This window comes from Rhea americana, unplaced genomic scaffold, assembly GCF_003343005.1.
Source record: "Rhea americana isolate MKP2758 unplaced genomic scaffold, rheAme1 scaffold_59, whole genome shotgun sequence".
In the NCBI taxonomy this organism is placed as follows: Eukaryota; Metazoa; Chordata; class Aves; order Rheiformes; family Rheidae; genus Rhea; species Rhea americana.
The window spans coordinates 3549730-3563060 of NW_028186745.1; positions in this window are offsets into that span (position 1 = coordinate 3549730).

The following is a 13331-nucleotide window of genomic DNA, read 5'->3' on the forward strand; positions in this document are numbered from 1 at the left end:
TTCAACCTGTAGCTTTTTACATTGATTTCTGAATTACTTTGCAGATTTAATTTATAAGGTGCCAGTATTGCTCTACAGGTGCATTTTCTAGCTTTACACACTGCCACTCTCCTCAACTAGTAATTAAAAGGAATTTCTGGATAAGAGCCACCTGGCTTGCATCGTGCAATCCTGACAGCAGGACATGGTGAACTCTTCACAAAACCTATTGGTTTAACAAAACCAGAATACCTGAGCCATAGAAAAATCCTGGGAAATGTGTTTATACGGTCCAGTATTTGAGGATATGCAGACGACTTATTTCTGGTGTTTCATGAATCCTTACACTGGGAAGCCAGGCACATATGGCTTAAGCAGAATGCTTTTGGCATGTGCAGCTGAAGACTCATAACTGGCAGAAGGTAGTAGATCTCTGCCTTGTGATTAATTCTAAGTTAATTGCCAGAGAAGTGTTTTCTGCAGCTGTCCATTACAAAGAGGCTACCTGCTGTCACATCTTCGGCATGATATACAGCATATTGAACGACAGAATTCATCCTCACTCTGCTCTAACATCCTTTTGGATGCCCCACCTTGTAAAACACAACATAGTGGCATGAAATCATAGCTACTAAGTGTGTGAAATCAGCATTTAATCTCCTCCCAAATACACATATATACACACATATATACACACATACAATGACTTTACCTGGATATAGCAACTGATGCAGCAGAAGGCAAGCACGGTAGCACAGTTCAGTCTGTGCTCTAGGGTCACCATTAGCTCTCAGCTCACCTGGGTAGAACCAACTCATGGCCTGTTAGTTTTAATGAATTTGCCTGACTTATTCACAAAAATGCAAGAGAAAGTTGCAATCTCTAGTGACAATATTATGGGCAGTGATTAAGTCCACAAACTAAACCACTGTGATCTGAAACTAAAGGCTCCTCAGTTGCTTAAGGCAGCATGAGGCATTTGTTTGGCTGCTCTCCATTAATTTGAAAAGTGACTCCAGCAGCTTTTGTCTACTGGATGTATAGCTACACATCTCAAGCAATAACAAGAAAAAAGGTGGCAAAACTCAATTTTAATAAGTAAAACAGAGGAGGCATAGCAGCTGCTCTTACTGGATTTGCATCTTTTAACTGCCACACTTACCTGGAGTGGCATAGAGGATTCCCCCATTCCACGATGGCCCTTTTTGGGGCAGTGCATGAGGGTGGGGGTAACCTCAAAAAAAAAAAAAAAGTCAAAAAATAGAGATATAATCTATTCTTACAAGAAGTCTGGAAGCCAGAGTTGGCACTGGATTGCAAAACTCTTACATAGTTCACCCTTGGCTCCCACAGAAATACTAAGGATTTCTTCAGCCTTGTGTATGCCTCTGGCCTGTTTTTTTCTAGGAATAGGTTTCCTTGTAGCTTCCTGTAGAAAGTTTTCAACTTTTCAGAAATAAAATTATAATGCAAATTGGGAGATGCCATCATCCAGATGCTGTCAAAAATGTAAAAGTCTTGAGTATTTGCATACCCTATTTTTTAAGACAATCATTATAAAAACTAGACTTCCTTTAGAAGAGTAAGCATGTCTCAGTAAGAGGCAGAAAAGAAACATTCTCTCCAATGCGGTATAATTAAAAACTATGCAAAGTTGTCCATTAAAAGCTGTACCTTTGATGTCAGTCTCCTGACCCTTTAGTAGGTCTGCGTCCTGGTACCCATGCTCTGCAGACGTGCTTGCCCCAGGCCCGGGGGAGGAACTGCCTTAGAGTGATCTTGGTGCTGCTCTGGGGGCAGGAAGAAAAACATTTGCTGGTGCATGGGTTTGTGCCGCTGGATACTGAAGCAAACGTGCAACAGCAAGCAGYAAAATGTTTACTAAAATGCTCTTTATTTAGGTGAAACACGGATGTCCACTTATTTATGATAAATCAAATCTCCATTCCTAAAAGAAAAACGGACTACTGTATAAAATGTGAACATCGGTTGATCACTAAATTAMCACTGAGGAAATATTCAAATCCTAGATAGTTTCAGAACATTAACTACTAAGAAAAAAAACTAAAAAAAAATCGACAAATATTGCTAATGCTGCTGCTAGAACAAGATGCTTTTAATAAAGATGATAACTTGTAATAGCTGCAACTGCAACTTTGTTTTTACTTGAATTTATCCATATTCTGAAGCTGCAAGGAAACSTGTACTTTTGGCCTTCACAGGCTTCAGTATAGAGTTTAAGTATATTAAYATAATAAGATTCTCTGAGGAATTATTTTACAAGATACGTACCAATTCCAGTATTGCTTCTGTGTTATGCTTGACAGAGGTTGTCTATGTTTCAGTAAAATTCAGCTAAAGAGAACTGGTTCTAATCTACAGGATTTTTTCTTTTTTTCTTTTTTTTTTCCTTTTTTATTTTTTTAATTCTTACAAGGTAATTTCTGAACTCTCCCTCACTTACCATTGTAAAAACGAGGGCTGAAAACTTTACCGAGGACAGTCACTGTTTTAATGCTTATGGTTTTGGTTATTGCTTCTAATTTCTTTATGCCTTCTCTCCTGCTGCAAACAAAATTGAGAAATACCAGAAACTATTCATAGAGCTTTACTCAGGAAAAAAAGACTGATTTGAAACAACTTAACACTAATGATATAAACAAAGATTTCCAAATCTGGAGGCAGAGGTAGATACTGAGAGGGAGGTAATCATACCCATCTTCTATGAATTGCTCGATGTTAGCAGATTTGCACATCATATCCAAATGAGTCTGACACGCTGATTATTTTTAGCAGAGAGTGGAAATTATTGGAAAGATARCTGAAYAAAATGCATCTGTTTTGAAGCCTTTTCCATAATGCTTGAAACTTCAAAAAGGATAAAAATGTGCAGCTTGTGCTTGAAAAAAATGAGGAGGGAGGAAAGAATACAAAAATACCAGAAGGAAATTTTCCATCCTGTTCAGCCCAAGTACAGCAATGTTTGTGGTGATGACTTTTTTTTATTCTTCATTCATTCTTTGCTATTACAGTCATTTGTTTACAACCGTGTTCTCTGCTAATAAGTTACAGTAAGTTGAGAAAATTGCGTATGCTTTTTTCCCATGACTTACGCCTGCTTTTCTGSTGACAGGGTCATAGTGTCACTCTGGTAAAGCTTGGTCCATGGAACTAGTCATCTGCACTTTAAAAGTGAAAAAAAAAATTTCTAGGATCATCTATTATAAAATAATTACTCTTCTCAGCTTTCTCTGGGCAGCTTTTTCAAATCAGGAAAAAATGTGTGTAATTTTTAAGCTACAGAATATCTGAAAACTGTCCTATCCGTTTCACTTATAAGAAAAAAGGCTGATTGAAATCCAGATTTGAGGAAGGACAGATTGTTAAGAATTTTAAGATAATTAAAGCAAATCTATCCGTTATTCCTGTGTAAACTTCTCTACTTTTATGCAGTCTCATTTGTGCCACTCCAGCAGCAACGAGTGATCCCTCACCAAAGCCTGGGCAATAGGTTGGAACACATCCACCCATCACAGCCTGTACTGGTCTCTTCTCAGGCTTTTGTAAGTCCTAAGATTTTGATTGTTACACATTTTTTCAGTCTGATTGTTTTAACAATTTAATTGCTTTTATCTAATGTCAGCCTCGCCCTCCTTACTTCTTTCYAATCTTTCTTTCCGCTCTTCCTTTCCTCGCTTTCTACAGATCCATGGGATCTGCACATGCACTGAAAGGCTCTGCTGAACTGTAATGAAGTTAAACACTTCCAAGCATAAATACATACGTGTGTGTGTGTGTGTATATATATATATATATATGTATGTATGTATGTATGTACATATGTATGTATTTTCCATTCACAGACCTTTATCCCGATCAGCCAGAGAGGGGAACGGGATGAGGCTGTTGGTGCTGTTTGTGCAAGTGCTGTGTTCTCTGTCTGGATCTGTGTGGCCAGCTGTATGTATACCTGTGTGTTGCACACATGTGTTTGCGCGTGTGCCTATGGGCACATATGCTCAGCCTCGGCGCTGGCTGGGCATGGGGCTGCAGCTCGCCTCTGTCGAGCTACCAGATTTGGCAACTCCTAGCAGCTGGCATTTCAGGGCAAGAGAAATGTGTTTTGGAAGTTACTGTAGCTGAGGAGAGAATAGCATATAAAAACAGAAAATAGACATAATAATAACAACAGTGTAATTGCAGGACATTATGCTAAATATGGCTAAGCTACTCAAGTGTATGCTGGTTGTGACATGAATCATCTATTCAGCAAGGAGGGAAATAAAAATATTTTCATGAGCTATAAAAATCATCAAGTGTGTGAAATTCCCACATGCTGTTGCCTGGTTTTAAAAATGAAAGCAATTTTATTATAACAATAAATGGGGAGTTTGTAGATGTTTTCCAATAGCTTTCAAAGCTGTTTCTTAAAACTCGAAGGGAGAGAGAACAACATTGCTGTTTTTCCACCTATTCACAAATTCTACTGCCCTCAAGTTTGCTCTAATAAAGAAGCCACTTGGAAAGAAAATCTTTTATAATGACAAGTTAGGGAGCTGTTYCTTATCTCAAGGAATAATCCCCTCATATGCCTCAGATTAGAGGAGATGTTTTCAATTAGATAGTYTGCATGAAAGGCTTGAAAGTTCAGCTTAATTTCTCTGTATGCAATTTCTGTTTCTCATGATGGAAAGTACTGTGTCCAGTAACACAGGAGGAGGTTAGGTCAGCCGGATTAACTGGTAAGTAACATATATACTCAATGTTTTTGGTCTACAAAACAGCCTTTCGTGTTTTAGACAATGCCAGTTGCTCTATAGTGAGATTAGGTGGGCGTTCCCTAAGTGACTTTAAGATCTAGGTGATCTTAATCTTCGATACCCTTTAGCATTTTCTTTCTTTCTTTTACCTTGTCCCACTGCCAGACTTGTCTGCAAAATACTTTTTGGGGGAATGGAGAATGAGAACTTGGAAGGACCTCTTAAGGTCGTTTCCAACATGAATCAGTCTGATTCTGTGAATATCTATATTCTCTGTCCTGAAAGATTATTACTGTCTCCTGGAGAAAATTATTTTCTTCCTGGAGAAAATTATTTTCTTCTTTGGATTTTTCTAGCTTCTGCAGATATTCTGATCTTAATCAAGTCTTGCCATTCTTCAACTGCGACATTTTTTCAGCTGCCTTTACCAATTCCAGAGCAGCAATCTCACTGGACTCCTGAAGGCCATGGGTCTGACACTGAGGACTTTCTATGTAACAGACATATGCACGTGTGCAATCTGGATAGGTTTGATACACGTATCAGATTAATTTTGGCAATAATTTCTTATGAGAAGAGGTTACTGTTCTGGCTGTTCARTTGGGAATCAAATTATAATACTATGTCTGACACCAAATCTTCTCATGACCTTGGTCAGTCTCAAACAAAGTGCAGAATATTACCATTAAAAACATCTGAATATCTGATAGTCCCTGTGTAATGACATGTAACCGACTTCTGCCTTTTTCCTCYGCCTGGCTAGAAGAGAATGTGTTAGAGTTCAGTTCTACAACCAGTTGCAAGTGTGTGGGTAGTGCTGCTGAAGACAAGAGAACCCTTTACATGCATTAGGCTTATAAGTGTGTTTTGGCAGATTAAAGTTTTAGTAACGATGGAGCATGTAGGAAGCCACAGCCAGCTGCTATTTTTATTTACAATGTTCAGCAATTCAGATCTGAGAGGCATCAGATGATGGTGAGCAACATCAGGAACAAAACTGTCTTGTAGAGTTAATTACATGAAATACTGAATTGAGCTCTGGTTGTGTTGCTGGAGGGCAGCATTTAAGAAAAAGGGATGAACAGTATTGTGTGCTAAATGTTTTTACGTATCTCTATTCAGTGCTAATGGGAAGGAAGTTTTCTCTACCTTAATTCACCTGTAATGTTCTGTGTGACAACACAAAGTCTTCCCAACAGCAGCCTAGGCTGAAGCTCAGGAGAACTAGATTTGATTCTTCCCAAGACCTCAGAGTCTTTACGAGAGCCTTAGTAAATCAGCTTCTCGCATTACATCTCGCTTCTCTTGTAATTTGAGGATAGCATTTTACTTCATAGACAAAGCGTAAGGGTGAATGTTTCATGAACTGTTTGGAGGAAATATGGAGAAGATTCTACTTAGGATTTGGACAATACAGAAACATAACTTGCACATAGCAAACATTCTATTAGCAGGTTTAGATCACACACTAAGATCTACTAGCAAGGCTGAAAAGTAAATAGCAAAAAAATTTTTAAATATCGTCTTACGTAAAATTAAAAAGAAACATGGTATGTAATCTGACTTAATTTTTTTCCCTATAGCCCATAAGTAGGAGTCAATCTACTGTAACAAGGTGCTACTCCACTAGAACGGTTCTATAATGCAGTTCAACATGACAACCTGCTGGACTTTTAAAAGCTGACAAAGTTGAGAAAGGTTTAATATCAGGTGAAGAAGAAAGAAAAATAAGCCAACATGTCATCTTTTTAAAATAAAATATTTTCAGCATACGTACATCTAGAAGCATACAAAAATCAAAATCTTAACTGTTTACACTTTAAAAAGTGATTAGTACTAATATTATAGTACTAAAATTATAGTACTAATATATTGGGCTGATTAACACATGAATTGTAAAAGCATATGAGAATTTAATATCACAGGTATGAAGCTTAAAAAAAAAAAAAAAAAAAAAAAAAAAAAAAAAACCCACCCACTGTGGTAAGACAAGTGACAACTTCAAGCTGAGTTTCAAATTACTCTTGAAAGCCATGACCATCCAGAGCAGCAACACATCCCAGGAAAACAAGGAACACCCTAAACATTTCATACAGATTCATTAAAATTCATTTCCTTTCACCTTTTTCCCAAGGCCTGGGAATAGAAAGGTGGAAGTCCAACCTGTGTAGTGAGCTCCGCAGACCAGGGGATGTAGCAGCAAAGGTGCTTCTGAAGTTGGGGGAAGTCTAGGCTTTTAGTAGAGCAATTTCTGGGCTGTCTAGTCTGCAGCCCGTCCCAGAAACCCAGTTTTTACTTTGACAGTGAAGAAATGATCTTTCCAGCCCTGTACAAGCAGAGGAAAAAGGCCAATATAAGGCTGCTCAGGCCTTTACGAGTGCCAGATAACATGCACAGACCTCCCAGGGCACTAGTATAAATTAATTAGCCTCAATATTCATCACACTTTAAATATTTTTAGTTTTGCAGGGCTACTGAGTTCCCTTTAAAAGTACAGCTGTTGTGTTTAACTTTTTTACTTGATAGAGGTTATCCTTCTCCCCTGTTAAACACACACGTCTTTCAAAGAAGAGTGAGGACACTTGAGACAAAAGTGTCTTCCTCTCAGCCTCCCAACATTAGAGATACACAATATTGATAACGCACAACTGTTACCTAGCACAATAGCTAGAAATAGGTTTTCTTAYCCGCTAATTTGGGAGGCCTATCAAGATTTGCCAGCCTGAATTTCATTCAATTTTCAGTTTCTCTAGTTATACTCACTTGATTTCTTCTTGTATTAACAAACTTCACTTCCAAATCTAGTGAACATCGGCATATCTTTCTTGAAGTGGTTATACTGAAACATCTGCATCTCAGGAAGTAAACAGAAATCCAGCTAAAGCAGGGATATTCCTTATTGCCGTGGCAAGTTTTGTGATTTGTCCCTTATTGTCACAGTGGCAAAGACACGAAACCATCTTCCCAAAGTCAGTGAAATGTGTTAGATGATAAGATCTACCTAAGCTGGTCCTCTAATCCTAACAGCCGAGAAAGACCTATCCTAAAAAAGAYGTGTGCATTGCTTCTGGGAGAGGAAGGAAGGAGGGAAAGACAAGTGAGTTATTTGCCATAGCTCCGGGCTGCCGTGACTATGTCAAAGGGAGGCAAAAGCAGGCGTATTTTGGCCTCTTCATCCCCTGCAATCCTAGATGCAGCTGTACAAGGGATTCATGCAACCCCAAAACACATGAATGGCTGCAAAGCTGCATTTTCATACCTCTGGTTTTCTCCCACAAAAGCCCACAGCAGGAGTGGAGGAAAAGAAAAAAACATGAAAGATAGATAGAAACAGCAAGTAGGTTTTGTGCTAATGTGCTCTTCAGCATATTATTTAGTTCTTCTCTYTGTTTTTGCTAGGTTCTCTCAATTAAATATGTCTGAATAAAAAGAACAAAGTTGTGAATCTATGCCACTGTGGGGGGAGAAAAGAGCAAATGCCTGCAAACAGCATTGTTTCCTACCAGTTTGCTGCTGGAATATTAAATACTCCTGCACATGATATTTTTTTCCTGTGTTCAGTTCAGTGATTGATCTATTGAGAGATAGAAAAGAGGGGAAAATAAGGCTAGGAACAACTGTGTTTTTGGTTTTGGTATCTCTTCAAGAAAAAAGTATGCAGACTACATCCTTSCTCTCATTTTTAAGTATATTTAAAAGTTTAAGTTCATTTAGAAGAAACATTGCTAAAAGACCATTTTTCACTACTTCTCTGTTTACTCCAGATACATTGTACAATTGAGGCAGAAGAACAGAGGCTGTCAAAATGCAGTCTATTTTACTTTCTTTTTAAGMCACTTGGTTTCTGCAGAAAATGGGCACAGCTCATCCAGGTGCTACTGGTTTTCACRCTGTGTCTGTGTTGAGAGCTGTTCAGCACCTCCAAGTTCCCGATCGCCGATGTTAGCAACAGTGTGGATGGATCCTCACRTGATTTTTGTCTTGTGATATTTGAAAGAAATAGAACAAGAAATACCTGATTTCATTAAAATTCTTTAAGGATCACATAATATAAACTCATTATTCTACTAATAAACTCAGGACTTGTAAACATAAAAAATAGAGTTAGACAGTAGTTGAAGAACATCAGCAGATAATACGCTGAAACTTTCCAGCTACCCAGCACAGAGTGAACTACCACCCAACAGAAGAAATATTTAGTGAGYTGTCACCTGCAGGCAGGAAATAAGCTTTTTAAGTCACATACATACATTTTATGGCTAAGACTAGAAATGGCAAACAAGCTCAGTTCACAGTAGGAACAGAGTGACCTTGTTTTCTTCGTTAATATATTGCAGCCTAGGGTCTCTGATTTTCCACTCTCTGAAAGTTCAGAAATACAAAGTCTATATCAGATTAAGATACCATGTACATATGCACTGTAAGAAGAGCTATAACCTAGATGAAGAGAGTGTGAGGCACTATGCTGTCTTACTTGCCAGTTTAAGAACTTTTTGTAATTGCTGTGTTGGTGTTAAACTGGACTTAAGTGATTGTGCTTAGCAAAGTACCTATGAAATGGAGTATGTGAGATATRGACACCAAGATGGATAATCCTACTTGTTTAATTTTCACTTTTCTCTAGTATCAGTTGTTTTGCTTGGTGTTTACCTGCCCTGTAGCATGGCAGATGGGTGGGTGTGTGTGTGTGTGTGTGTGTGTGTGTGTGTGTGTATAAATAAAACAGATAATCCAGTTTACTGATACCTTGCAGCTGGTACCAACTGACGTGTGTGCTTCTACGCACTGAATTCATGAGTTAAAATAATAAGAAATACATCTTGCTGTTGAAAATACAAAGTCTAGTCAAATACGGTGTTATAGACAGATATTTCTTAGTCTAGTTTATTATATCTGACTAAATTTAGTATCCTCCATAGTTTTCTCTACTTTTGAATGAAAAAAGTAATAAGAATGTTTAAGGATTATTTCTTTAAATTTCCTTTTAAAGTTGCTGATCAGGTAAATTTTAAAGCTATATAAATTTTTGTATTGTGATTAATATCTTAAAAAAATCTTCCAAACTAAATATAAACAAGAGACAACAGATGGATGAAAGATGTTTGCTGTAAAATATCCAGGCATTAGCACATAATCGTACAAGCAGAGTAACGCATTAGACTAACACRCATTAGACTTAGTTAGTTAGTTGGACTAATTTACCTATTTAATGCACAGAATGCTTATTTTAGACAAGCTGACATTAAGGCTGCCTTCTTTTGTTGTTTGTACACAATATATTGTGTTTCAGTTTAAAAGAAAAAAATTCCCCGTATCAACATATGTTTCTTTCGTTTTACCTTCATTTTCTAGTTACTCAGTCTGTGCCCAAGCATCCTGGTCCAGCATCCCCAGTGATCCCAGTGCAATAGCACTACCCCCCGTTTCCAGGCACGTTGCCTTTTGTGTGAGGCTTTAAGCAGCATAAAGAGCAGGAGACAAGGCCCCAGATGGCACCTGCAGCTGTGGCCTGTTATTCAAAATGTCATTCAAATAGCAGGAAGATCGGAGGGTCTGAGCCACCGCTTGCTGGAAAAAATTTGTTCAGCTCATCATTTCGGTGCTGGAGGAGAAAGCATAAGGCACGCTTTGTTTTGGTGGTGAGAGCCACTGCAAACACCACCCCACGTAACCAACAACTGTCCCATATCCAGCTATTACAACAGGAGCATTTTGGAGGCGATGCTCCGATGCCAAAGGAGAACTCTCATACAAGTGACTTGTGGAAAAAGAAAACACGTTCCACTGTGACAAGTCCTGAACACGCCATCACATGCCTCTGCACCCCTTTATACTTTGCTAGGTTTGAGTAATCCACAGTGAAGTTTGAAATGGCTGGAAAAATACGTAAAATCAGCATTAGGACTCCGTTCCTCTGCTGGAGGAGTGGAAGGGATGCTAACATGGCCCATGTTTCCTCTGCAGCGACGGCTTTTGCTATTCAGCGAGGAATTTCTTTTTTCCAGCCTGATGGAGCTGAAGGCAGCTTCCTCTGTTCTTTTCCTTGCTAGTGTCCCAGGACTAACAAGGAAGCCAACGGGCAGTGCAGTCTGGGCAACAGTATTTCTACAACAGCAGGAATAGAGGTGAGATCACTCTACCATAGCGGGCAGCAGGGCCCCTTCCAAGAGGTTTCTTTCTTTTCAGCCCTCCTGCTGCTTACTTTAAAATGGAAACAACTGGAAGCACGTCAGGGTTTTTTTCTCCATTTGTGTTTAATGAATTCCTTTCCTTTCCATAAGAGAAGAGGCATTTGGGTTTATTCATTTACTGCAGGGCAAGGGGGACAGGGCGTGAGGGGTGTGAAGCCCATAATACCCTGGGTTACTAGACAGAACCTGCATCTTGACTGTTGTGTGTATTTTAATAGTTGTGTAAACACGRGATTTGGAGCCTTATGAATAACCAAGAGGTCCTCAAACAGCTCAGAATAAAGTTTTTGAGCAAAGGTATGCCTGTTTGGTTTGGTTTACCACATCCTAAGTGCCAAAATTCACTTCTTSGCTTCTTAGTTGTGACTATCAACTAATACCAGTTTTGTTCACTGATTTTCCATTGTCCACAATGAGCTCAAGAACTCAAGGCAAAAAGTTAAATGTCTTGGAAGGGGTTTACAAAAGGCCTGGAGAGTTACTTGGTAGAATTTTCAAAGTCTTTTAAAGGAGTTAAAGATGTYCTGTGGGAATCGCAGCCCTCTCCTGCATCACCTGGATGACACCTTCATCTGGATGACCATCATTCTGAAGGTGTCTAAAGCCAACCAGCACGTCTACAAGCACCCACATATRTGGTCCTACATCCTAAAAATACACACTGGTCTGGAAAGATAGGCAGAAGATAATATAAGCGTCTACAGCTGATACTGCATTGCTTACATAACAACTTAAAGATGAGGTAAAAGAGAATACAGTAAGTTCACTTCACATTTTCTAAAATGTTTGAACAGCAGACAGAGCCCCAACCAGCAGCGTCTAGGCAGTTCTGGCAGAGCTCTTGTCTTCTTCACTTCAGCAAAACCCCAGATGGAAGAAGTCTAATGGGCCTCTAAAAGCAGAAGACAACCTATGCCACAGCACTACCTAATGCTTTTCATTTATAAATCACTAGATAAAATACATGCATCATCACAGTAAAAGAAATGAATGCAATGGAGAAGGATATCTTCACCTCCTCTCAGTGRACTCATTCCTCGTATTTTTCTAACTATTTTTTTTGTTGGGTTTCTTTTCTTTTCAAAGCATTCCCACCTAAGTTTACTCTATAGCCAAAATCAGGTGATTATTTATGCATATATACCACTCCAGATGTTTCAATGAGAATGAATGCCCTGTCACCATTGCATGACTTTGAAAATTCTTCCTGCTGCAGACAGGCTGAGCTTTATGTTACGACATTCATTAGGAAATACATCTCTAACCATACTTACACACAGGTGTGCTGCTTACCTAATGACTGCAAGAAAACCTGTCTGCAGATGCTGATGGATTTACTCTTTGACAATGCAACAGTCATCTGAGGCCCCTGGCTCAAGCCAGAGCTTTCTTGATCCTCTTCTGAAGAGGCAGACTGGTTCTGTCTCAGTCTCTGTCTCACACGAATAAAACAGATCTTGCTGATTAACTGAGCTGATCAGCTGTCCAAGAGGTGTTTCGACTTCCAGCACTTTCCTCCTYTGGCAAGAGGAACCATTTGGGCCTCGTTTGCTGTAGGCTGCTGGRTCAGCTGCAACAGGCAGCTCCAGAACCAAGGCTGTGACTAGCACCTGAAATGTCTTGATTGACATGTTGTACATGTTTTGAAAGCAACCTCATTAACTGCTATGTTGTTCATTATGCCTTGCATGTTATTCTTTAATGACTCATTTCTTCTACACAAGTGTGTGGAGCTATGCTACCAGAGTTATCAGTGTGCTATGTGATCGGTTAGAGTACAAATTTTCTTTCCAGTGGGCAGAAATTCTCAGTATAAACAGTAGATAATATACTGTCAGCATAGCCTCCCACTCTGCTCTTGTGCACTTTTCTTCTTCCCAAAGGAAGGTCTGTAAATCCCAAGTAGTTATCTGACTTTCTGTCTCCCTCATTCTTGGTTCTTTACCTTCATCAGCCATATCTGCACATTTTTTTTTCTTTTGGAATATTACCTTCTTGTGCAGGTCTGCCTAATTGTGGAGAAACAAACATTTTCCCTTCTGGAAATTAAGCTCTCAGGCTTATGAAGTCTATAATGTTTTCATTCTCTGCATCTGAGACTGTACTGGATATTACAGTATCTGTTGTGCTTCACTAATTCTGAGGAAGTTGCAAATATTAACTTGTAATATTGAAACTGACACTCAGTGGAATGTTTCCATTCCAAATCCTAACAAAAATAAATATAAAGGTGTTAAATTTCTGCAATATGGCATAATACATCTCAGTTGTGCCATTACATAAAATAAATTCAGAGACAGGTAATGAATCTAGTAGGCACAGAAGACGAGGAATCTAATGCTGATAACCTTGTCTTTCTACTGATGCTCTGGTTAGTTTCACATAATCTTCATCAAGTTAC